General features: G+C 34.0%; 1 long non-coding RNA gene across 2 annotated transcripts; it reads left to right on the top strand.

The window, feature by feature from the left end:
- Window positions 1-54: 54 nt before the first annotated feature.
- LOC123535405 (uncharacterized) lies at window positions 55-24,521 on the top strand. 2 transcript variants are annotated; one of them, XR_006683213.2, is made up of 4 exons: window positions 55-189; window positions 22,755-22,876; window positions 23,597-23,697; window positions 24,054-24,521. It is a non-coding gene; the product is annotated as an uncharacterized LOC123535405 (long non-coding RNA). The 2 variants fall into 2 exon arrangements; XR_006683212.2 differs by having other exon boundaries at window positions 107-228.
- Window positions 24,522-26,229: the final 1,708 nt, after the last annotated feature.

The following is a 26,229-nucleotide window of genomic DNA, read 5'->3' as shown; positions in this document are numbered from 1 at the left end:
CTTTTATCAGGAAACATATGGTTTCAATCCATCCAATGTAACATTACAGCAGATCTCCTAGTTGCTATGGTTATGTTATGTAATCTCATCTAAGGTATAATATAGAGGGACAGAAATTAGTGCATTTTGTAGATAATAAATGTAAAGAATGGACAGCTAGGATATGGATTTATCGAAGAGAAAATGGTGGTTGTTATTTCATTTATTTTCTATGATTTACAATTAAAGGTATTTTCTTAATACATGTACTTACAATTCAGTATAAAATAAATGCATGTTTACATTAATTGTGATTCTTTATAGATTTCAATAAAATAAGTGTATCTTAGAATTCAAAGATTTATTTAATATAACGTTATAGTTTTTGAAATGCTGATTCAAATGACCTGTATACTTACTCTTATGGAAACTAGTTAATAAATTAAACAACTTTGTCTATCCATATTTCACAAAGATGGAATTTCTGTTAGCTGCATGATTTATCAAATGATTTGTATAAAACTGCATCCAAATTATCATGAAAATGTTGAAAGATTGCTAAATTTGTATATTATATATTCAGTATAGTTAACATTATTGTAACAAATAAATATTTGAATAATTTTAACAGAAAGGCCTTTTCAACATGCAGTTACTGCATATCTCTGCAAATCCAGGCTACACCCAGTCACATAAACGTTTTGCCAAAACTGAATGCATGGTTTCAATTAGATACAGCCTGTAGTTTGGAATGTATCAGTTTGATGAAACGCATTCAAATGAGCGATCTATTAAGCAATCTATTATATATGCATTCCGTTAAGCGATCCATTATGCAATCCATTAAGCGATCCATTATACGATCTATTATGCGATCCATTATACGATCTATTATGCGTTCCATTGAGCGATCTATTGTGCGCTCCATTAGCGTGTTGTTAAATGACACATTTATGTTAATTAGCGACCCATTAGCTCATTTGCATGTGAAATTAGAACAACTTGCTTGCGGATCGTGGTTTTAGTGGCGTTTATTGACAGTGTTTATTGGGCCTATTTTTTTGTTTGGGATCCTACAATCATTTGTTTGGTCATCACGTTTTGTTTATAGTTGATTTACATCAGCCATAAAATGCACAATGACCTGTGTTTTCGGTTAAATCACAAAACACAAAAGCTCATTTACACAGGTTATGAACTGGTTTAGATCAGAAACACTAAAAACTTCTTGTTCCATCCCTTCGAAAGCAATCTGACTAAAGTACATCTCCTATTACGCTACGCATAGGATCTGACAACGAGCTATTGATGGCCTCGTTCTGACAACCCTTCCACTAGCCAATCAAAAGCTACCTTACAACATCCTGCAAGCTTTAAAAAGCCTTGGGTTTTGATATCAACAATTTTTATGTCAAAAGATGTCAGATATCCGATTAGCTCAGTTGGTAGGGCACTTGCTTTGTAAACGAGAGGTGCCGGGTTCGAGCCCTGGATTAACTGTAAATTTTTCTTACACTTTGACATTCGAACAAGTTGTCTGATTGGTTCAAACAAAAATAGATTTGCGAAAATAAATATAGCAATATTGGAAATCCAAAATATACAGAAGACGAATGTGAATGGGTCGTTCTCAGATCTTCGTTTAGAAGATCAAGTACTTTAGTCAGATTGCTTCGAAAGTTACCGGATTTCACAATGTCATAAATGTTTTGATACTTCGGCTTTCATCCCGTTTCCTGTTAAATCATTTATCTTGCACGTAGATTAAATGATCCTACAACAAACAGCTGAGTAACAAATACGTCAATTCCTTTATTTCATGATGATTTAACTGTTTAACATCCAAAACGAGATTTCAACTTCCGTGTATCCCATACAGAGTTATTCCGCTTTTACGGTTAACTTTGTCAAACTTCTTGAGCCTCAACTTAGGTAGAATGAAATCGGCAAGAAAACACTAAATTTACTCTCGGAAACGATACTATCGCTGGAGCTAATAAATAATCTGACTTATTCAATTACGCCAGAAGTGTGGCAGCCATTTTGTTTTAATCAAAATTCATATCTGAAATATACTAGCAGGATATGGAATATATCCTGTCTCCACGTGACGTCTATTGACCAATAGAAATGCAAGAAACTTGTAGGAGGCAAGATAAATTCTTATTCTAGCTTTTTTGCTAGAATTGTTTTGCTGTTAAGAACAGTTCCTAGTTTGTTCAGAATATCTGTTCTATAGATATATTAACATTTTGAAATATTATCAAATAAACAAGGCCTTCGAGTGGTTCGTTGCCTGATTGATGATAATTCAGATGTGTAGGAATTAAACAAGAAGGGCGCTAGCCCGAGTGTTTATATATCTAAAAATCTGAATGCTGAATCGTAGTAAATTAGATGATAAACCACAAGAAGGCATTGATTGTTTTCATTCTTACATGCTCATTGGAATATTTTGATTGGAATCATGATGGACCTCATTTTTACGAGTAGTAATGGACCGGACGTCATGTTGAACTTTGACGTCATGATTGACGTCATAAAGCCCTGTTACCGGTACGGACGTCAACCGTTGTTTATCACAGATTCAAACACGAGCCGGTTTGTTCTTCCTATTAAGCATGGAAGACTGAAAATTGAATGTTATTATGCAACGATTCACAATTATTACGTCATAGCGTGAAACGTCATAGCATCGCGCTATAAAGGAACCCACAAAAAACATGCACATATTTGGCGGATGTCATCAAGTGTGTACGTACCAAAACGCTACAAATAAAACTGAAACTGAACTATCTATTGTTGTTCTCTTTGAAAACACCGTGGCGTCATTTCTCTTTGCGGACGTAAATTTCCGGCGGATTGTTCAAAATTGATAAAAAATGACACTTCAAATCTTTTAACATCTGAAATGAATAAGAAGAGAATCACATTTACAGAAAATCGAATGCACACTGCAGATGACCTTTCTTTTTTACTTATATTCGCCAGCTTTCACGGTACATGTAATTCTTATTTTTTGTTTTCTTTTACTGACAAGAGTTACAGTGGAATATTGCCGTTTGAGTAAGGCGTAGGATTTCCTACTTTTTAACTTGTGTAGAAAATCAAGAAATGGGGATTGTTACAAAATACATTTATCTTGATTTATGTAAGTTCAGTTTCTGTTATGGACTGTCATACTAAGGATACAGAACAATGCTTACAATAAAATGTGAAGAATATCTCAACGCTACTTAAAATTACTTTACTTTCTGACCCGACATGTGACATATTTACGATATAATATTGTTTTACATTTGTTTTCTATGACAGTAAGTACAAGAACTGACAGGAGATACTTGGCGTAAATATACATTTACTTATACAATACAACTGATGTTCAAAGTCTGTCCCAGATACGCTTTGCATAAATAATCAGCAAACTGCATTCGACAATATGTAAAAGAAGTGTATGTTTTGTTTTATTTAAATATTTTGCAAATGAAATAGTTGAATTATCAATGCGAACCGTTTAGAAATGTACAGCTTTCTTTGACAGAAATCATTTCAATCACATCTTTGCCTGTGTCATTATTTTGCAAAATTCTAAAATTACACAAAAATTATGTGATATTGATAAATATTGTATCAGGACAGAAACGCGTAATAAAGAGGCTCAAGAAAGCTACGACACCATGGAGAAGCCTGAACACTATATTTTACGTTTTATATAAACAATTATTTACTTGTTTTATAGTTTATTTGTTACAACAAATATCTATGGGACAAAAACTTTGGTTCAGGTGTGATAAAATTATCGCTGGATGACAAACACAGGCAAAGCTAGACAGAAATTTATTTCAATGTTATAAACAAGTTTATGTGTTTATTCAAAATAGAAAAACGCGTCATCTATGACTACAGTAATATCCTGCAGCGCGTAAGGATATGTAGCATGAATCTAGTTTATGTAACAATTCCTGGTTCAGTTAGTCACGTAGAATATCGTTCCCCAAACTGTCTACTTGTCGTCTAATATTTACCTAAGTAGGAATGATGAATACGGAACTGTTTGTACATGTAAATGATGCGGCGTGTTTGATGGTGTAGAACCATTTATTTTTGAAGTAAATAAAAATGTGTTCGTACTACTTCACCTATACCATGGATTTTAATTTCATCAAAAACTACAAGAAAACTTTGAGTTATTTTAAGATTTACATGTCATTTATATGTTTTTATTAATTCGTCGTTTTCAAGGGCAGATAACTCTTTTTCAACACTGGTGACCTATGACTTTGACTGCATGTCTTTCTTTCTTAGATGATTGTCCTTCAATATCCAAAGTTTGAAGACATTCTGTTGTTGGTAGATATGTCAACCATCTCATATACAGAAACTGTAGCGAACGTCTTTAAATAAATTATGCATAATTAAAGTTCTGGGGAAATTACATTATTACACTATTATTTGTTTCAGTCATAAGATACACGTTTTTTGTCATATTATCAACAGTGCGTTTTTGATTATGTACATCAAAATGTTGTCTGGTGCATGCTCTGAATGTGTTTGGCAATTTTACGCTGCAATTTTCATCTTTTCTTTTACTAATTTATTTATATCTAATTGTATTGCGGCCAATCAATGGGTCTTTCGGAATTCATTTCTTGTCAGTTACAATTTCAGAACGGGTTAATTAAAATAGCATTTGAAATCATGCATCTTAACGAGTTTTTAGAATCGGAGAGGAATGTCGATAGCACAAACATAAACACATTAAGTATGATAATAATTCATACTAGCACTGAAAATCTCATAGAAAGAGCATTTGCATTGACTTTCTGGCATAACAGGTCTTCTTTTGTGACAAAACTATTTCAAATTGCACAACAAAACAACCATTTTATTTTCATTCTATTTACTAGAATAACATAATAACTCTGTGTACATTTTCATTAGCGTTGAAACGTAAGTTACTTAAACAGTATGTTAAAACCATATGCTTGAACGACAGAATATAACTGATGTAGTGCGAACAAGAAATATCTTTAAAAATGATGGTCGGCGAATTGTAATAAGGAAAGAAGTTTATGAATTTTTCATCTAATATTCATCTTTCATCTAACATTTTGCAAAACTAAACACCGCACTTTAACAATTTAAATGGTTCTCTTTTAATTTTTCGCAAAGGTTTCGTAGGGTTGCAATTTTGTTTCGTTTATCCTTAGACGAATAATTACAGCAGTAGTTTGATGAAGATTCATGAAGCGGTTCATGAGAAGAGGTCATTAAACGTGTTTATATTTTTAGCTAAATTGGTCCCTATCCCCATTTGTAACAAAACAGCAAGAGACCTTACGATATTGTTACACATCGAGTTTGATAAAAATCCATTACATTTTAGTGGTTAATGCGAAGAAAGGCATACCTACTTTTAGCTATAGTGGTCCCTAATAGGGCCCAAGTTCCTATATAAATAAATTTGGAAGATGACCTTATAATGATGCTCCAGACCAAGTATGACAAAGATCCACCAAGCTGTTCATGAGACGCTGTATAAAGGCATTTCTAGTTTTAGCTCTAGCAGCCCCTAAAAGGGGTTAAATGTCCCAGCTGAACAAAGTTGGCTGCGGGTCTAATAAAGATGCTACAAATCAAGCTTGATTAGAATACATGAGAAAAAAACAATTAAAGGATTTTTTTATTTATTACTTTTATTTATTTCTAAAATAGGCCAACTGATCCCACTTTAACAAATGCATATTCGCTATTCATGAATCTTTGGAGAATGACGTCACACCTATAAAAAAGTGAAGGTCAAGCAAAACATACAATTGTAATTATTTCAATATTTCTGTTTCATAAGCAAAGTTTGACCGTAGTTATATCACATAGATAAACTGTATGCAGCGTACCTTCATTTCAGTGTAATGAGATTCAGTCATTATATAGCATATATATAATAAAACAGATTTCAACTGAGTTCTATATTTGCATACCATACTAAAGACAGATATTCATATATAATAAATCAGTTAAATAATTTATAACAAATATATCAAAGCAAACAAGTACTCATTTTAATATGCAATCTGAATAAGTCACAAAAGCAAGAAACCTTTTCATATACAGACGACAATTGTAACAAGGAAAATCTTTCAAAAAGCACTTCTCTACATAATAGACTCTTATCACACCCTTATTCATGTGATACGCAGACCGTATTCAGCTCTTTCTTTAATTTGATATATGTTGGTATTTGAACAGGTTTTATCATATTTATTAAACTTACTTATCATTTTGAGATATATCAATATTCTTGCTAAATATACTGAGCCAAAGTTAGCTTTAAAACTGTGAACAGCGTCGTTTAGGGTAAACGCTTTGTCTACATTTCACTCAGCGTAGCACAATCAACAGAGTGAAAGAAATTGACACTCTCGTCCAATCAGGCAGAGTGTTGCATAAATCTTCCATTTTGATAAATTATCTATAATGCGTTATCAAGTAGTTTGATTTGCTAACTGAAGTCACGTGGCATAGGTAACGAAAACGAATTTAGACGGCGTCGCCGAAAAAAAAGACACAGGTATGATTTATTTTCCGTTAGTCAAGTGAATGCTTCAGAAAACTGTTCGTTTTTATAAAAAGTTTATTTTAATAGCATTTAATGAAGTTGTGTAAAGTATTAAGGGCAAAATATCATAGAAGGTGCTGAATAAAAACATAGAGATATCTAAAGTAATATACAATGTTACAGAAATTTAAAAGCTTAGAAAGAGGAACAAAATACTTGCAATTTCAAAGTAGCGAGTTAGATCCAATTGTGATATGTTTACTATCCGTGAATATTTACAGAAAGCAATTCCTCTGAAACACTTGTCACTCACGTATGATATATGTATTACTAGTGGGGAGGACAGTTACAACAAAATAACTTCACCCTGCCACTTTTAGATAGCTCCCTTTTATACACGTCTGTATCCTAAACATACTAACAAATCATGTGTATTTTGAAACTTCAAAATTGAGTAGAGGTGAATAAATTAAGAAACATAACTCCAAAATATGTTCTTTGAGAAAGTCATTTTCTTAGAATGGCATAGCGGGTTAAAAGTGTCAAGATGACCTGGAATATGGTCGCCGTAACTTTGTAAATGTCCATTGTTAAATTTATGTAATAATAAATAATCCAAACTTGTTGTCCCTTTTATTTGCTATTTATGAAAACATGTTTTAAAGGGCAAGGAAAGGTCATCATAGTAATAAATTGCCCATAAACTGTGAGCAATAGTGAAACGTAAAGCGAGATTGATATCAAATGTATAGTTCTTTATGTAAAATAAACTAATGGAAAAATGGATAAAAACATATTATTGTGTACACATTATCTCTTATTTACCAATCATATACTTTTAGCAAGTTTTTTCTTCACTCATTTACTTACTCACTTTCCTACATGTACAGAGTAATCCATTAGGTATTATATTTTGTTATGGTTGAAATAAATTTCAATTGACTAATTAAATCTTAAACGACAGTTGACAAACAACTACGAAAATAAGGGTCTAAACCTTACCACCAACTACTGCAAGAATTTTACGTGAATATGATGAAATAATTTCCAATATTCCGTTTCTGTACAATGGCATTCATTATCTTTAAGACATTTAAAAGGTTCGATTAACAAAACGAAAAGTTTAGAAGAGTTGTGCCTATGTCTAGGCAGCACGTTTCTATGTTTATTTTTTAATCGTAATTAATCTACTGAGGTCGCAACTAAACACTTTATAAATAGGATAAGCTACCAGTTATTAGGGGGTACATTTCATTCAATCTTTAAAAAATTATAATGAGAGTCAGTTCATAAGAATCAAATGGTACTCTTTGTACTACACTAGGTTAATAACTATATATATATTACTTGTTGTGTTTACAATATGGTCCAGTGTATATAACAAACATTAAATGTACATGTTTGTTTCTCAAATAAAAATATTAAACAATCGCAATTTTTAAAAATTCTTTCTAAAGTATATATGCATATGAACTACGTTCTTGGTGGTATAATAGTGCTATATAAAATACATTTATATTTATACATAGGAATATTTGCGAATGTTATTGCTGAACTTCTACTGTATTCAGGTTAATGGCAATACAAATGTTTTGCAGTTGTATTAATACTGTGTTCATGATAATGTTTCTACTGGCATAATTATGTTTAGGATGTTATATGCTTCCGGGAAATCTACCCTAATCTTTTATCTTTTCTAACCGATGCTCAGAAATGACACAAAATCATCAAATTCCACTGTGGTGTGTCTTAGGGCAGGGCACGTTGCCACTTCTGCCTCACTCGACCAATCAGAAAATGAGTAACAGCACTTCTCTGTATAAGTAAAATTATACACCGACGTTATAAAATGTATCTGTTTAAAACTCAAGTGGTCTCGGACTGACTGAGCTGTTAACACATGCATTGTCTTCCGGATCTGAATCCTCTTTCGTAACAATTTTATCGTAGTTTAATAAGTACATCACTACACGGACAGTCGCGGGGATGCTGATGCCAAGTGGTCAGTCGAAATTTGGCTTGAATAAGTATTTATTTTCACACTAGGCTGACAGATAGGGTCGAGAATTTCACTTTTGAACTAGGAAAATTTATAGATACTACACCAAAACACAGATTTTGAGGTTGTGCCAAATGTTTCATATCAAGAGCGTTTTCCATTGTGTTCCTTTATTTGTTCGTTTTGTCCTCGTGTGCTTGCTTTGTATGCGAGTGGTAGTGTACACATCTGCGTGCTGTGAGTTTCGTTTTGGGGAGGCTGCGTTTTTGGAACATGGCATTCCCTGTTTGATATTTATCCTTGATTTTTAGACCAATTTCGTTTAATTTTCAAATCATTCAAGCGTCAACATAAACCAGATGATATAGCAAGAAGATCATGTTTTACTATCAGCGATGCATTAATGCGATATGTGAGGATAGAAATGATGAAAATCTCTCTCCTTACATCTGCCGGACCGGAAAAGTACTATTCAATTCAGAGATAAAGATCTTTAATGGCGACATTTTTCAAAATAAAGACTCACGAGCCGTGATTTTACAACACGCGCGGTTTGATTGAGTCTGTTCATGAGAGGTATTCAAATATGCAACACACCTCGACTTTCCACAACCTACCACCCCCCCCCCCCCCCCCCCAACACCCCCACTCCCGGCACCCGCTTAAGTAGAATCATATTACGTTGAAATTGAATGTTGTCTATGATCGCAAAGGGTAAGAAATATAATAACACTGAGTCCAGGTATGTGAAGACGTTTTACAGCCGCCATACAGAACAAGTCAGCCATGTGATGCATCCATTAGGCAAAAAGGGGTATTAGACCTGAAATGTGTTTTAAGACAAAAGAAATCTGTAAAAAGATCCTTTAGAAGCACAGAATGCAACCAAGAAGAATAATAGCAGACTTGGTTTAATTGAGTCTGTTCATGAGAGGTAATAAAATGTGCAACAACAACTCTCAAGCCCCCTTTCACCGGCTTAAGCGGAACTCTGTTACACATATGTTGAATGGACTCCATGATCCAAAAGGACCAGAAAATATAGCAACAATGTAACAACAAATCAAACCGGTTTAGATTTTTATTCTTTAATTCATCCACTCTCTTCTAGCCTTAAATACGTCCATATAGATGCAAAGCCACAGGATGCTAGAACTGAAAAATGTAAATGTACGAATTTGTAAATACGAATCCACTTTTACTGAATTATGGATTTTTAAAATAATTCTAAGATTTATATGAAGGCTGTTTATCCTTATAGAAAAACCTAAGAACTGCACTCACTTTCTCAATTTATTTTAGTTCATTAGAATCTAGATGTGCATATTCATAAAAGATAAAATTCTATTATAAATGATTACATAGATAAACTCTGATAATGAGACAAGGAAAACTATCTGCTCTTAACCATTTCCTCCAAGAAAAATCAAATAGTGTTTGGATAACTAAAGTCAAAAATACATCCGTATATTAATAAATTAAAAGTTATGACATAAAAGAGATTTCGCTTCAATATAATGCATTTTCGTCGAAAAAGAATCTGTTGTACAGAGGTCGCACGTATACAAAATAGCTAAAAAACAGGGAGAGCATGGTTATGAGTTCGATCCTCGGGTGAGGCTTATGGTCTCTGCTATGATAAAAGACACTGACTCTGAAATCATTTGTCCTTTAACTCTGGTTCATGTGGAGAAGTTGGCACATACGGAAAACAGGTTACTACGGATACTGAATCTCTGACTAGGTTAACTGCCCACCCAAACATAATCGAAACACAGTTGAAAACTACGCTAACCCCAAAAAGTCAACATCAGGTTTCCTGCTCTAATGTCGATTAAGACCTTTTGAAGTAAAATTCCTTGAGGCAAATGTTACATTGTTTTAACCTCAATAGCAAATACTTAGTGTCTGCGTTGATAGTATATTTTTGCAAAAACATTCAAATGGATTATCTTTATGTGTAGTTGACCGTAAACTGCTGTTATAAGGACACTGGCTACAAAGGAGTTTTTTGCCAAAAACTAAAAAAATAAAAATAATATAAGAAGGAAACAAGGACATTGTAAAAAACTTGAGATGTAAAAAGAATTATTTGATTATATAATGTATACGAGCAACTGCATTCCCGGGGCGCAACCCCACTCCCGGTTATTTTTTGCCAATCTTTTCCCCCAAAACAACATTTTATTCAAGTACATGTAATATTTCGTGACTGTTTTACACGTGTTTGATCATTAGAAGCGTCACATTTCCAGAAAGAAGACACAAGAGTTAGAAAATTGGTATATTTCATGATTCCATACTTTTTTGACAGTTCGATCCAGCAGAGTTTTCGTGATAACAGAACTGATTCTTAAATTATTAAGCAGGAAATTCACACATCTTAAATGTGTCATTATTTACAAAAACAAAACCCTACCTACCTCCATAGTGTATATTTTGATGCGCAACTCCAGCACTGGACGTCGCGCAACCCATTTTAAGCGTATTCCAAGCGGGAATTGGATTGCGTGTTTACCACCCATGAGGGGACTTTGTATTCGGCTGTCGCGGATTTTGCAAGGTCTGATCACACTCGGCGCTCGCGCGCCTCGTGAGATCCGATCTGGCAAAAATCCACTCGAGCCGAATACAGCATCCCAGATCGAGCTACTATAATAATAACCCTATTATATTTTAAAAATGCATTTCATATTGTTGCGCAACATATTCATTGTGAAATATAACAATTGTTTCTAATAAAGTTATAAACCTATATAAACAAAAATATAGTGATATATATTACAGTGGAACCTGTCTAATCCGAACATGCTCGGACCAGAAAAAACGTTCGGATTAGAGGTGTTTTCGGATTAGAAAGGTTTCTATTTTAGAATGAAACATTATACTCTTTGTCACACATGAAGTGTTAATTTATCTTTTTGTGTACAGACTAATAAAAATTATCAAAATTAATTATAAGCAGCATGTAGATTGCTTTAAATTAGTGTAATGTAGATTTCATCTTAATTCAACTTCTCAATATCACTTGTAAATTTTTCACCACTCCTACATTCCCAGAAAATGTAACTTAGTACCACTTTCAGTGTTTAAATGAACAAATCGCACAAAAGATTTTGAGGAAAGTACAGATTAATAAGGATCTATACGTTGACAGTACTTATTGCACGTATGTCTATTCTTACAAATTTCTGTTCAAACAAACTATCTGAACTTGCTTCTGTCACATCTGTGCTTATTTCATGGATCCACAAAGCAAAACTCTTACAATGACATGACTTTTGATTACCAGTGTTTGGGCCTATTGATGTTGACATCTTTATAAATTGTTACATCTAAAATTGTAAACAGACTGAAAAATGTCAAAAGTGAGCAAGATTTACATCAGATACATTGACTAAGGTTCGGATTAGAAAGGTGGATTTTAATGTAATTAGATATAAAAATCGCAAAAGTTTGTTCGGTTTTCATAGTAGAGAGGTTTCGGATTACAAGGGTATTTTTACAATAGAGAATGAATAAAAAAAAAATGGGACCAAATAATTCGTTCAGTTTAGAAAGGTTTTCGGATTAGAGAGGTTCGGATTAGGGAGCTTCTACTGTATAGTAATTTTTTATTATGTTTAAATCTAAACAATTAAAGGAGTACTAATGTATCAATTTTAGTTTTCAAGCTTGTTACAAGACAAACATTTGATATTTTCACTATAAAAAATGCTAACTAACAATTTTTTGAAACATATTATTGAACTATGCAAAATTAGTTTTGACTAGGATCCTTGCGTCACTTCACGGGAAGTGATGTTAAGTGAAAAAGCCCTTACTGTCTCCACAAGCATCTGTTTCAGGTGAATAATATCTATTGTGACAGATGGTTATATATACTTAGCCGTTCAAAATGGTTATAAAATTTAAACAATTTTTTTTTAATTTCCTTGAGACATTCCTTTCAAGCAGGGAATAGTGTAAAATTGCAGCCGCGCATTTTGCTATAAGGGCTATCTTAGCTGTGACCCTTGTTGGAAATTGCTGAAGGGTAAGGCTTTTTGTACCCTTTTGTAGTAAAAGCTCCATGATCAGTCTTGCTGGTCTGTTTTCAAATTAATAATACCTTCCAAAACCCCTGTGAGTTTATAAACTTTATAGATATTAAAAATAAATACATGTACTACTCGTAGAAAACCTTGAGAGATTTATAGACTGTAATTTCCTTGAGTGATATACGCCATCCAAACGAATCTGTTTTCGCTAATATTAAATCAAACATTTAGAATTCAAATTAACTTTTACCAGCGATTTTTGTAGATTTCTACATTGCATAACAGAATAAAACAGCATAAATATGAATAAAACTATAATACTTATGATTTAAATACTAAAATTATTTGAAACTGATTTCAAGGTACATTTGTATTTTATTAATGTATGTTTAGATAAAGTTATGATATCAAAATAGGCAAACAATTTATAAAATTAGATTCAAATGCATTGAACGAACTTTGCACAGGTAAGACTTCTTATGCTAGTAGTTCTCTCAATTAAGTTTGTGAATGAAGAGTGTTTCAGTTAATGTATATTTAGTCTCGATGAGTTTACTTATTCGAAATATTTTTGATTGCGGGAGTTGTCATATTTACAGACATTGCTGGTAATAGCTCAAACTTTTGAGGAATGATTTTATATGATAGTATTGTATGATTTTTTCTGACAAAGAATTGCTAAGCCATTTTTGCATTTTTGATGGGATTCCTCCTTTGTAGAAAAGAGAGTACTATTGTTTAAATTCATTAAGATGCTAGTAAATGCAACATATTTTCACAATAACCATATACCATACAAATATCATATCTGAACATCTAAAGGCATAAACATATTTGAGCATTGATATAAATCACGCCATAGAAGCTATATAGCGTTTAAAACAGGGTTCTAAGATCACGGAAAACAGCCGTAAAATGATTTCGGTATTACTTTCAACCTTTTGAAGTAATTGGTAAACATTTAACTCCACTGTAGCTAGGATACTGTGCAGCGAAACTGTTTAACTTCGATGTATAAGATTCAAACTCATTTAAATATGAAAAGTTTGTTCAATCTTTTAAGAATATAAGATTTACGAAAGCCTTCAGGTTTTTCTTCTGATAGTATTCTAATCATATTGCTAGGTGACAATGTTGTTGTGTATCATGAACAGTAAAACAAAACAAAATTAGATTTTTCCTCTGGAGAAATCAGTTTCTGAAGCAGCATTTAAACACTAAATAATAATAAGAATATTGTAATAAAAACATCTTAACCCTTCTCATAATTTGCATACCTGCTCCTTTAACGGTTTTCAGAAGTGGAATCCCGCTATCGAAATAAAATGACGAATGTGTTCTCCTTTTTATAACACCAACAGTTTTGGCTGCTTTTAATCTAACTTAATATAAATGTTGCTTATTTTTGAATTTCGACTACCATAATATTTGTGAAATATCTCTAATTTCAAACGTTTTAATATCTATTAAAATAAATGTTTTTTTTCAGTCTTTATTACTGTATATGACACTCTATTGCAAAATAACATTACATTGAATAAAATGGTTAGCACCAATACAGTGTCCTACGTCATAGAATTCAACAAGATATTTCACATTAAAACATTAATGCGTTAATTTTACCATACTGTATTGCCTATATATATATAAGTATATACATACGTATGTATATTTATGTAGAGAATCCATACGAACTGATCACCACCACATATACCAGACCAATAATGGCAAAGCGCCTAGAAGTACAAAGGAGCGTAGACGTTACAAAACAAGTATATTAGTTTTGATGCTGTTTTATATACATACCCGAATTGTACTATACATTCGTACTGGTTTAACAATTGCTTATATACCCAAATCTCTCTTTTCATGTCTCACAAAGCTGCAGTGTCATCTTAGACTTTTTAACTGATTAGGACAAGAGAAGCTGTTTTCTCATTCTTGCATAAAAACTACTTTTTAAATGAGCCGCCCATATATTAACGGGAGAAAAATCATGTGTAAACAAGGCAACTCACGTGCAGTTAAAACATGATTTTTATTTTTGAAATGCTTTCCTAGGGACGTATATGTATTTTTGCGAAGACTGACATCTGGTATCTGCGTCTTGTTTCTCTCATAAAAAGTCTTCTTGTAGCATAAAAGTTTGAAAGCTTGTCACTACGTTCGTAATCATCGAGATGTGTTCGTACTCAAAATAATTCTAATGTAAAGTTATTATTATTGAAAGTGTGCTCCGATTTACCAATTTTTAAGTTATATGAACAATCATTGTCATGTTTGTAACAACGAGAGGTAAAAATCGTTTTAAAACCATCGATCAGTACGTGTTTTTGGTAGTGTTGTTGATTTCTGGGCCCTAGTTATGGATATTTAAAACATGTTTACTGTTTCCAAGAACAACAGAATGGTAATTAAAAATGTCGTCGTATAATATTTTTTATGCAAGATTAGCAATACACATTTGTTTTGTGTAGTAACGTCTGCAGAAGCCCTTGGGATATGTTCGTGGCCTCGACCTTCGGTCTCGGTCGCAAACATTCCCGCGGGCTTCTGCAGGTGTGTTATCAATAAGTATATATTATAAGTGTATTATCCCTACATAAAATTCAGAACAGTTGACTTTCCCATACATGAGATATTATATTTAATATATATTATTATATATATGGCAAATATTATATACCCAAATCACTCTTTAAGCACTAAACTGCCTCAAAATCAAATGTCTTCTTTCTGATCACTCAATAAATATTGAGGTCAGCGAAATCGAAAGTACACTTTGGCAGGTGGCGGTAAAATGACGTAATTTTAAGATTGGTTTGCATATTGTTGTGAACAATACCGATCAGCGACTTTGACGTTATTGGATCAGTCTAAAATCTCGCGTGCACATGTATGTGTAAACATTTGCCTGCGGGTACGATTAAAGGTTAATTAGTTGCAAATTGTGATAGTAGGTGGTAAGAAAATTAAAGCCTCGAGCGTGTATCACTCGATAAACAAGGGGATTAAAGACAACTATTAAATTTATGTTTGAAGACTAAATTATTGATTTCCGGACGACGCGATATGGAGTTTCAAGGTAGCCCGGCGGGCACGCTCTGAAAACATTTAATAGCCCGACAGAATTTTCTGGTAGCCCCCGGGCTCCGGACATGGGATTTCTGAAACCCTGATATGGGCCGTTCAATGAAAAAATCTGAATTAGTGGCAAAAAATCAAAATTAAGATGAAAACATATTCATAAAGAAAAACAATGATTTTCCTGTACTTTGGACTATTTATTATGCAATAACTATAGCATGCCACTTATAAAGGTTTTCTCATGGAACGGCCCATAAATATATATATGTAAATACATACACAAGTTCACAACAAGAAAATAGCAAATGTGTGTTAGGGCATCATTACGAGGCACGTTCTAGCATTAAACAGACACTTATCATACCTCTAACCAAGTAGAAGAAATTCTTGTAACACATGGATAATTTTTTATGCGCATCTAACTGCACATAGTGTGTTTTGGTGAATGTTTTATAAAAGCAATATTTGCTCACTGTACATTTAAATGTATTAAATTAACGATAACGACGCATAAGTGTTTGAAGTTGAAGCTTTAGAAATAAATAAATCCGACTAATGAAACAATAGTTATTTTCTTCAATCTTCTGTGCAGTGACCTCCCTTACATATAGGTAGAGATTTCTGAAGTTGAATGGAAGCAACTCCTGCGTGCAGTTTGACTTCTCTTATATAGACAGCCCCAGTCAAAATATGAAAATTTGGAAATTTATTATTTCGTACTGATAACAGGAAGAGTTTAGTATACTGGGTTAAAAACTATAATTTCCTCCGCCCTTTTTACACACACATCTATTTCAGCTGAAATTTTACTTGAAAATTGCGCATAATTCCACTTTAATATTTCTTGACAAGCTATCTTTGATCAACGCCGAACTCAAATGTTTACACGAAGGAAATATCAAAAATGTGTTTACGAAAGCTGTGATATGTTTCACCGTTTTAATTTTGATATAACATTTTTACAGGAAAATACTTTGTTTATTGTGGCTTGATTGCAGCAGAATTACGTTATACAGCATATAAGCTGATTTTCATTTATTTCAAATACAGTATCAGTCGAAGAAGGTGTAACATCTGAAAAACCAGAAATAACTCATAAATCGTTCACATTCAAAATTTATTTGCATTATTTATATGCTTTTGAACTGAATTGCTTCTTACGCTCAGGAATTTAAATGAAATAATGCTTCCCTAAAAAACATTAAATACAATGAAAATACATACTTTTATACTTCTGTTTAATTCTAACGGGTATAATAATAATGATGCAATACTCACATTCATTCTGCTCAAAGTACTTATTTTGATAAATAAAACAATGATTTGATATAATTAATGATTTGACAGGGTCATCAATAATCGGAAGTTTCATAACAAGCAATCAACATGTTACCTTTACTTCTCAGCACTGAAATGAAACTAATGGCTAGAATCAAGTTATTAGAAATTATTATTTGTCAATCCACGTGGGTATGGCTTGCCTCTAATCACACTTGTAATTAAGTAAGAAATAATCCCAGGGACATCATTGGCTTCATTGTTAAGTTCGCTGACTTCAAATCTACAGCATATAGGTAACTTCTGATATCATGTAGCTCTTGGAAAGGCAAAACAACAACAACAACAAAGTGGTATATAATAATTATGTAATACTACTAGTGTCGTATTGATATATAAAATAGATTTATCGTTGAATATTTGATAACCTGCAGGACTGGTGTAGTTGCTGAACGTTTGCTGATTGTTTTTTCATACTGACTTTGTTATGTCAAGTTATCAATACGCCGTTTACGATTATGTTGCTACTGCATTACATATTCTTACTAATATGCTTTCTTGGAGATGCTTCGAAGTGTTATTTCTTGCAACATTTCTTCCTCTGTGTCCTACTTTGTATCAAGTATGTATTATGGCTATTCTCCATGTATGTAAGAAATAATTGTTAATTGTGCCAAATTAAAGGGTTTATTATATTTCTTAAAGTACTTAAGGTACATTCTATAGCCAATAGACATTTTAGTGCTTGTCTTTACAACCATTTGCGAAATATCCAGAAGAGTTACACTTTTTGATGAATGAAAGGCCCCTTGAAAATGATTAAGCTCTCTTTTGAAGTATATATCTTGAAGAAATAAATGTCAACTTTTACCTGAAAATCCGGATAAAAGACACAAAAAAAAAAACTTTTTCATGAGGTTTTGTTTTTTCAAGATCGACAGCTACTACACGCAAGCAGTATTCTGTCTAAAATTGTGACCAAAACTTACCCGAATAAAATATCTACTTCCTGCGAGCAATCAATTTTTAAATAAATTTGATGAAAAGGCTTGTTAGTGTCGAGCATTTCAAATAAAATTTCATTTTCTCCTTTTGTCATACAGACGTTTTCATGCTATTATTGATTGGGCATAAACATGTGTATTTACGACAAAAATCCATAATCTCATTATCAGGGCAATACACATAAAAGTCAGATGTGTCAATCCTTTTTTTTTTTTTAGAAACAGTTGCTGTCACAAAGTAATTGACAAAATAAAATGTGTGTTTGCGTAGTAATGTGATCAGGCCTAAGCACATGGCCCTATGGAGTACATAACTTCGGCACTTCACTTAAATCAAAACACTGAAAGTGCTGACGGCAAAGGGCTCATTGAAGTTGGACAAATGTGTACACTCAGTAATACCAGCCTATTAAGTACCACCATTAAAGTCAGATACATTCAAAAACACTCTTTGTTTTGTTGGTTTCATGCCAGATTTTAACAGAATTTCAGTATGAACAAGTAGAGTATGAGTCACGACTCGTGACAACTTTCTCACATAAACAGGTCAATGGCCAAGTGTACGTCATCAGAGTGAGTAACAGAGATGGGCTCCGCAGAGCCAAGTGCAGCTGAATGAGATATCAATATCTCACCTTAGTCCATGATGTCTATATATATATATATATATATATATATATATATATATATATATATATATATATATCATTAATATTGGCTAATTGTATAATCATTTCAAAACAATAACTCTACTTTGGTATTTATTCTATCACTAGGGGCAAGATTATAAATGTTTTTGTCGGAATTGCAATTTATTCCATTTGTAGTCTGTTCCACTGATCTGCCTTATGTTATTGGGCCAAAGGACAGTAAATTTCAAAATTCCATGAATCTGCGTTGATACAAAGAAGTATAAAATATTTTTTTCTATTTTTATAGCTCTATGGTTGATACCAGTGCGAAAAAAATCATTAAAATTACAATTTTGAGAAATTCCCGGAAAGTGTTGAACGGATGTTTTGTACATATTAACACTTCATCATGTGATATTTTCAGCCTGCCGATTCTGTTGTTTCTATGACAAAAACGAGTAAAACTCCGGTTTCAGGACACTAAACTTTGAGGCAAAAATAACCAAAAATACACACCTTGAGCGACCTGTACCGCATAATCGGCAAATGACTGACCTAAATCATATATATATATATTTAAAGCATGTGATCCGCCAAAAATAATGGTTGGAAGAAAAGTGTCTCATACCCGTTTACTTTTCCGCATATTTGAGCTGAATCCGGATGGATGGATGACTGTTTCTATTTTTCTGACTTCAGTTACCTCAGGTAACCCGGCCGCCTACACGGAGCTAGGAAATTCGCTTCAAGCATTTATTCATGTGTTTTACAAAATAATTACATGTACGCAGGAATCCTTAGTTCTATAAACACCATTAATAACCAGTTGAATATAAAGGCCTTTAAAGTACATCTACCTATTTTATTAACAAAAACCCGGGTCAAATGCGAAACTGGCCCCTGCCAATTGACAAACCAATTACATGCATACATATTTCTTAGACTCCTATTTCAGCCGTAAATAAATTAAGTCCGTAAGACAAGGGAAGTAACACAGTCTAACAGATTTCTGTATCAATACCATGATCCGCTGCGCGAATGCTGATCTAAAAATAGGCAGGCTTTCCATAAGAGAAATGTAGCACAATATAAACGTTGGTATTGAATGCTCATAGAAAATAATTGTCCTAATCCTCTTAAGCAATGAATTCGACTTGCATGTTGTCAATTAACAAACATAACAGGTTAAACCTACAACTATGAAGGTTTAAACAATACACAACTGATAAGCGCAGATAATTCAAGTGGAAGCGTCTAATTCCATTTGATTAATCGATAAGCATTGTCCCATACAGTTCACGCGTGATAAGCATGATTTCATTCGTTGAAGGTCGCTTTCGCGTAGGAAGACATTTTTTTTAAAATCTGTAATAGCAAAATTTTAACGGCGAATTTCTCTTGGGTGATTTCTATTGTATAAGTAATATCACTTCAAATCCATTTTCCATCTGATATCGCAAATGCTTACAGGTTCTTTCTTTTTGTTAACCAAGGACTACTTCCTTCATTGGAATTTGGCCGTTCAAATCTAAAGGCTTTTATCGAGTGTCTTCGGATTTAGCCTAACTTAAGCAAGTGTCTCTGGCGAGATCCTTGCTAAAAACAGTTAAAGCAGGTGAAATGTATGCTTAAACTACTTGCGATACATTATGCATATGAATATGATTCACGGCAGTTTCGAATATGGAAGTAAGTGGAACAAATTTGGACTATTTTCTTCGGATGTTTACCTGACTGTGCTGTCAAAAGGCCTCCCATTTGTTGACATTTTTTGACAGGTCGAGTTGCTCTGGTAGCGAAGTTTATATTGTGGCGAGATACCTATGTTGATTTGATTTAGTTGTCACATACCTTAAGATTCGTACCTAAAATATTCGCACCACGTTTTCGATCTACCGATGAGCCGTCATAATTCAGCAGCCTTAATAAAGTAAACATTAATCTTTCATGAATACATAGAAGAGAGAAAGTTCTATCTACTACTACGATAAATCCAACATATTAAGGCGTTAATTATGGAAAAAATACAAAGAAATGTCAAATTACGCACTTTGATGATCATTGTACTAAGGAGCATGATTTTGTCATAATCATTGAGCGCTCATTAATTACAGTTGGGTAAAAGCTTATAAGTACCAGGGCAGCGTCACGAAGTGATCAGAATCTGCCAAGCTTCCAACTGAATAACATCGCTGAAAAATAAATAATATAATATATTACCAAATACTATTAGGTTCTTGACCTCTTGTCATAGTCTGAGTTCTTACTCAAAACATTGCGTTTTGTTTAAGTTCCATGACGATAGGAACTCGACATCTGGTGGTATTTAGGTAAAATCTTAATGTATGGTATTCACCTCAGGCATTGTTTGTAATCGCCATACTGCAAAATCCCATCCACGAATTCTGAGTGCTCGTAATCAGTTAAATTGAGCTAGATTGATTCACAATAATTATTTTACACATTACCAATCATTTTAAAAATCATTTGTTTCAATCAGTCGGCAAGGAAGCCCATAGCAAAATTTATACTATATTTTATATACTGAGCTAGGCTGTGCACGCTACAAAATTTGGCGTCACGAAATGATCAGAATCTGCCAAGCTACCGACTGAATAACATCGCTAAAAAATAAATAATATAATACATTACCAAATACTATTAGCTTCTTGACCTCCTATCATAGTCTGAGTTCTTACTCAAAATATTGCGTTTTGTTTAAGTTCCATGACGACAGGAACTCGACATCTGGTGGTATTTAGGTAAAATCTTAATGTATGGTATTCACCTCAGGCATTGTTTGTTGTGAATCGCCATACTGCAAGATCCTATCTACGAATTTTGTGTGCTCGTCATCAGTTAAATTGACATTAATTATTTTACACATTATCAATCATTTTAAAAATCATTTGTTTCAATCAGTCGGCAAGGAAGCCCATAAGAAAATTTATACTATATTTTATATACTGAGCTAGGCCGTGCACGCTACAATATATAAATCAAATATTTTGCAACGAGTTCAAAGCAAGGTTGATAATCAGTCGTCTGTTTTTTAAAAAAAACAAAGACAAATATCAAACAGGGAATGCCACGTACCAAAAACGCAGCCTCCCCAAAACGAAACCTACAGCACGCAGACGTGCACACCACCCGCACACACACACATACACACATACACACACACACACACACACACACACAAGGCCAATACACCACAAACACACACACACCTACACGCGCACACACAAAGCCAACACATAAGGACAAAACGAACAAACAAAGGAACACAGTGGGGCACCGCCTTGGAACGGTCAGTGGCAAAAACATCACTGGGGAGCTTAAACCGGTTTATGGTGCGCACCAAACCTCACTCTTACCCCCCACCATGTTCCAAAGACACGGGACAGTGTAAATAAAAGTAATCCCCTCCAGGTGAATGTCTAACACACGTAATGAAAACAAAAAGGCTTGGCATGTAAAACACAAAAAATGCTCGTGTATAAATACATAAAAAGCTAACCTTTAGAACCAAAAACGTATGTACTCAATGCCTTTTCAGAAAACAGAGCAACAAGAGAAACACTCTTAAGGGCCCGACGAAACAGGCCAGAAGACAGATATCAAAACAGTTCTGTCCGGGTAGGATTTAAAAATTGCTTATCTTAGAGTCCTCCCCCTCTTCCGTCAGAAACAATCAAAGAGGAAAGCGTAGTGTCCAACTGTAAACGGGTTGAACACTAAACATGCGGTATGTCTCAAAACAGTAACCTCTTTTAATAAAACGTCACTTGTAAACGATTTACCCAGTCATAACCATTTAAAAGTATGTCCTGCGTGGAGAACATATGCGTGTATCACTGTCACCAGAATTTATCATTAGATGCAGAGTTGACGCATTGTTTCATAGATTGTAAATCGATCAGAATGGGTCATTGTCATAGCAAAATATTCGATGTACTTTTTGTTTAGGACATGCATAGTTTATTCATTCAAACTGACAATGAATTTGAAAAGCAGTTAATCTCTTTTCTAAGGAAGAAGAGGGCCGGAAAACCTCTGCATAAATTATATATGATTAGTCGTGACGCTGAATCGGCTGGTCAGCTATGAATAAAAAAGCCATTGCTTAAGTAACGTTAACTACAGTGTATTTTATTCGTCTTGTGGTTGTTTCAGATGAATGAAAATCTGCACCATGGAAATAACGGTTTAGATTTCTAAACTGTTGGAACCTGTGCTCGGCGCGCCCATTTCTTATTCAGCAAGGAATGCATGATGGCGACCAACAGTACAGAAAGGTAAATGGCAATATTTTATATACAATATTTCTGTATGAAAAATAAACGATGTCTGTTAGTAAGCCAAAGAAAGGATACCTCTGCATAGCTGAATGAAGCATGGTCATACACTAAAATATCAACAATTAAAAGTTGAATGATAATAACATATATTACACAAGATTTATTTCATAAATGGTATAATTCTTTTTGTTTTCATGGCATACACGAATTTTTCAACTACATTTGTACATCAACTTATCCAGGTGCTGTAGACCTACAGAACAAACTTGTTTAATTAAAGAAGTGAAGCGACATGAGTAATTTTAATTTTAAATACATATATTCAGATTTGTCAAGATTCCATAGAAATTCCTAAGGTAAAGTTAATTTCCTTATACTCATAGTTGTATGTACTGTACTTAGTTTAAACAATATGTATTCATCATAATTGCAGTTGTTACAATGTTACATATATCAACATAGAAGATTGAATAGGAAGCTAATAGCGTTTTTAGAAACTCTCTCCCTATATATATTATAATTTCAACGGTAACAAAGTAAATAATCTATCTTACATGTTCTGCTTGCAGTTTCTTTGTTTATCAATATGGTATGAGACAAAAATTTGTCAAACTGTAGTATAAAATAGGAATACATTTACGGATATAAAATCTGAAATTAAACAACTTTTTTTATATATATTTATATCTTAAAAGATAGGTACTGTTATTATTTCAGATGAAGATGTAAATTGATCCAAGGAAATAATGGGACCATAATTGCTATAATTACCAAGAAGAAGACGTACTTTGGCATATGTATACATCATTTTTATGAAGGTAGATGTCAGTGTTTTGAAAATTAATGTGACATTTAGCATTAATGAACAAACAATAATAATTAATTTTAGATTTATGTTATTCTCAAGTTTGTTTCTAATATACCGTGTCAGCAATTGGATTTTAAAGAGAAAATACAGCTAATTGTAAGAGAAAGATTTATGTATATATAAATGTGTATGTTGGTCTTTTATTCAGTTACAATAAGATATGGTTAATAAAAACCCAGACTGGTATTGTTATAATTCTAAGATATAACATTTTACCTTTTTTATTCAAAAATTTGTGGTTTTAATGAACAACGAAACCTGTAAGATTTATACTAATATAAAAATGACTAAATTTTCTCCTTTCAGATGCTTATCCAAACAGCAACAAGTGTTTGAAGCATTGGTAAAAAACTGAATAGTTTGATAGATCATACAGAATGTACAATCAAATTTACAGACACAAATTTAGAGAACCAGAGAAAAAGAAATATCAAGGATTAGGGAGAAAGAAAAATATGCATCATTTATGAAGAACCCGCCTTAGATTGATTTGAAAAATACATTGAAATTTCACAATTATTAATGACATAATGCGTATAAAAGTTGTACTCTTCTAGAAATTATGTGTCTAGTAGGAACTGCAACAACAATTATTTTTCAATTTTCTGGTTTATGTACTGTTTTTCTTACTGTTCTTTCAATACGAATGTTTTGCCGTTTTATCAATATGGCGCTTCTGATAATATTTCTACTGGCACCAGGTGTTCATACCAACATGCTTTCTAGACGATTATTTGAAGTGTTTGTCACCGCCTTATTTCTATCTCGCTGTCCCGCTTTGTATATAGCAAGTATGTGTTAAGGCTTTTCTCAATGTACGGAATGTTTCTTAATTGTGATCTAATAAAAGGTTCCTTACAATTGATTTCGACGTGTTGCTTTTTTACAGGCAGAAATGCATGTCATTAACAAAAGGGAATAAAAAAAACGGGTGGGATATTTGACATCGGGAAGAAATTCAATAAAACAAAGAAACCATTACCTTGCTAAGTGACACGTAGACAGGGCAGAACAATTTATGCAGCAGAAAGCTGTTGTTTCACGTTCTTGTCTTGATAAACGTACTATTTTAGGAGAGAAGAAATTGACAAGTCAGTTCTTTCCCCCCTAGCATATACTTGACCTGTCAGTTGGGGGAAGAAATGGACTAGTCAGTTCTTTCCCCCGTAGCCAGTACTTGACCTGTCAGGTGGGTGAAGACATTGACTGGTCAGTTCTTTTCCCCCTAGCTCGTACTTGACCTGTGGGGTGAGGAGAAGGAATTGACCGCTCAGTTCTTTCCCCCCTAGTGAGTACTTGATCTGTCGGGTGGGGAAATGAAATTGACCAGTCAGTTCTTTCCCCCTAGCCAGTAATTCACTTGTCAGGTGGGGAAGAAATTGACTGGTCAGTTCTTTTCCCCCTAGCGAGTACTTGATCTGTCGGGTGGGGAAATGAAATTGACCAGTCAGTTCTTTTCCTTCTAGCCAGTATTTGACCTGTCGGGTGGGAAAATGAAATTGACCAGTCAGTTCTTTCCCACCTAGCCAGTACTTGCTCTGTTAGATTGGCGAAGAAATTGACTGGTCAGTTCTTTGCCTCATAGCCATTACTTGGTATGTTAGGTAGGAAAAGAAATTGACTGGTCTGCTTTTCCCCCCTAGCCAGTACTTGACCTGTCGGTGGGGAGAAGAAATTGACTGGTCAGTTCTTTCCCCCCTAGCATATACTTGACCTGTAAGGTGGGGGAAGAAATTGACTGGTCAGTTCTTTCCCCCATAGCCAGTACTTGATCTGCCATGTGGGGGAAGAAATTGACCATTCAGTTCTTTCCCCCTAGCCAGTACTTGAACTTCCCACACCTGACAGGTCAAGTACTGGCTAGGGGAGAAAGAACGGACCGGCTAATTTCTTCCCCCTCCTGATAGGTCAAGTACTGGCTAGGGGGAAAGAACTGACCGGTTAATTTCTTCCCCCACCTGACAAAGCAAGTACTGGCTAGGGGGAAAGAACTGACTGGTCAGTTTCTTCCCCAACCTGACAGGTCAAGTAGTGGTTTGGGGGGTGGGGGTTGTGAAAGAACTGACTGGTCAAATTCATTTCCCCAACCGACCGGTCAAACTGGCTAGGGGGAAAGAACTGACCAGTTAATATCTTCCCCCACCTGACAGGTCAAGTACTGGCTGCGGGGGGAGAGAACTGACCAGTCAATTTCTTCCTCCACTTAACAGAGCAAGTACTGGCTAGGGGAGAAAGAACTGACCAGTCAATTTCTTCTCCCCCCCCCCCCCCCAACAGAGCAAGTACTGGCTAGGGAGAAAGAACTGACCAGTCAATTTCTTCACCCACCTAACAGAGCAAGTACAGGCTAGAAGGGACTTGTCGGATGGGGAAATGAATTTGACCAAACAGTCCTTTGCCCCTAGCCAGTACTTGCTCTGTTAGGTGGGGGAAGACATTGACCAGTCAGTTCTTTCCTCCCTAGCCAGTACTTCACCTGTCG

This window comes from Mercenaria mercenaria, chromosome 12 (assembly GCF_021730395.1).
Source record: "Mercenaria mercenaria strain notata chromosome 12, MADL_Memer_1, whole genome shotgun sequence".
Taxonomy (NCBI): domain Eukaryota; kingdom Metazoa; phylum Mollusca; class Bivalvia; order Venerida; family Veneridae; genus Mercenaria; species Mercenaria mercenaria.
Note: the sequence above shows the minus strand (reverse complement) of the source record. Positions and strands in the feature narration are given on the sequence as shown.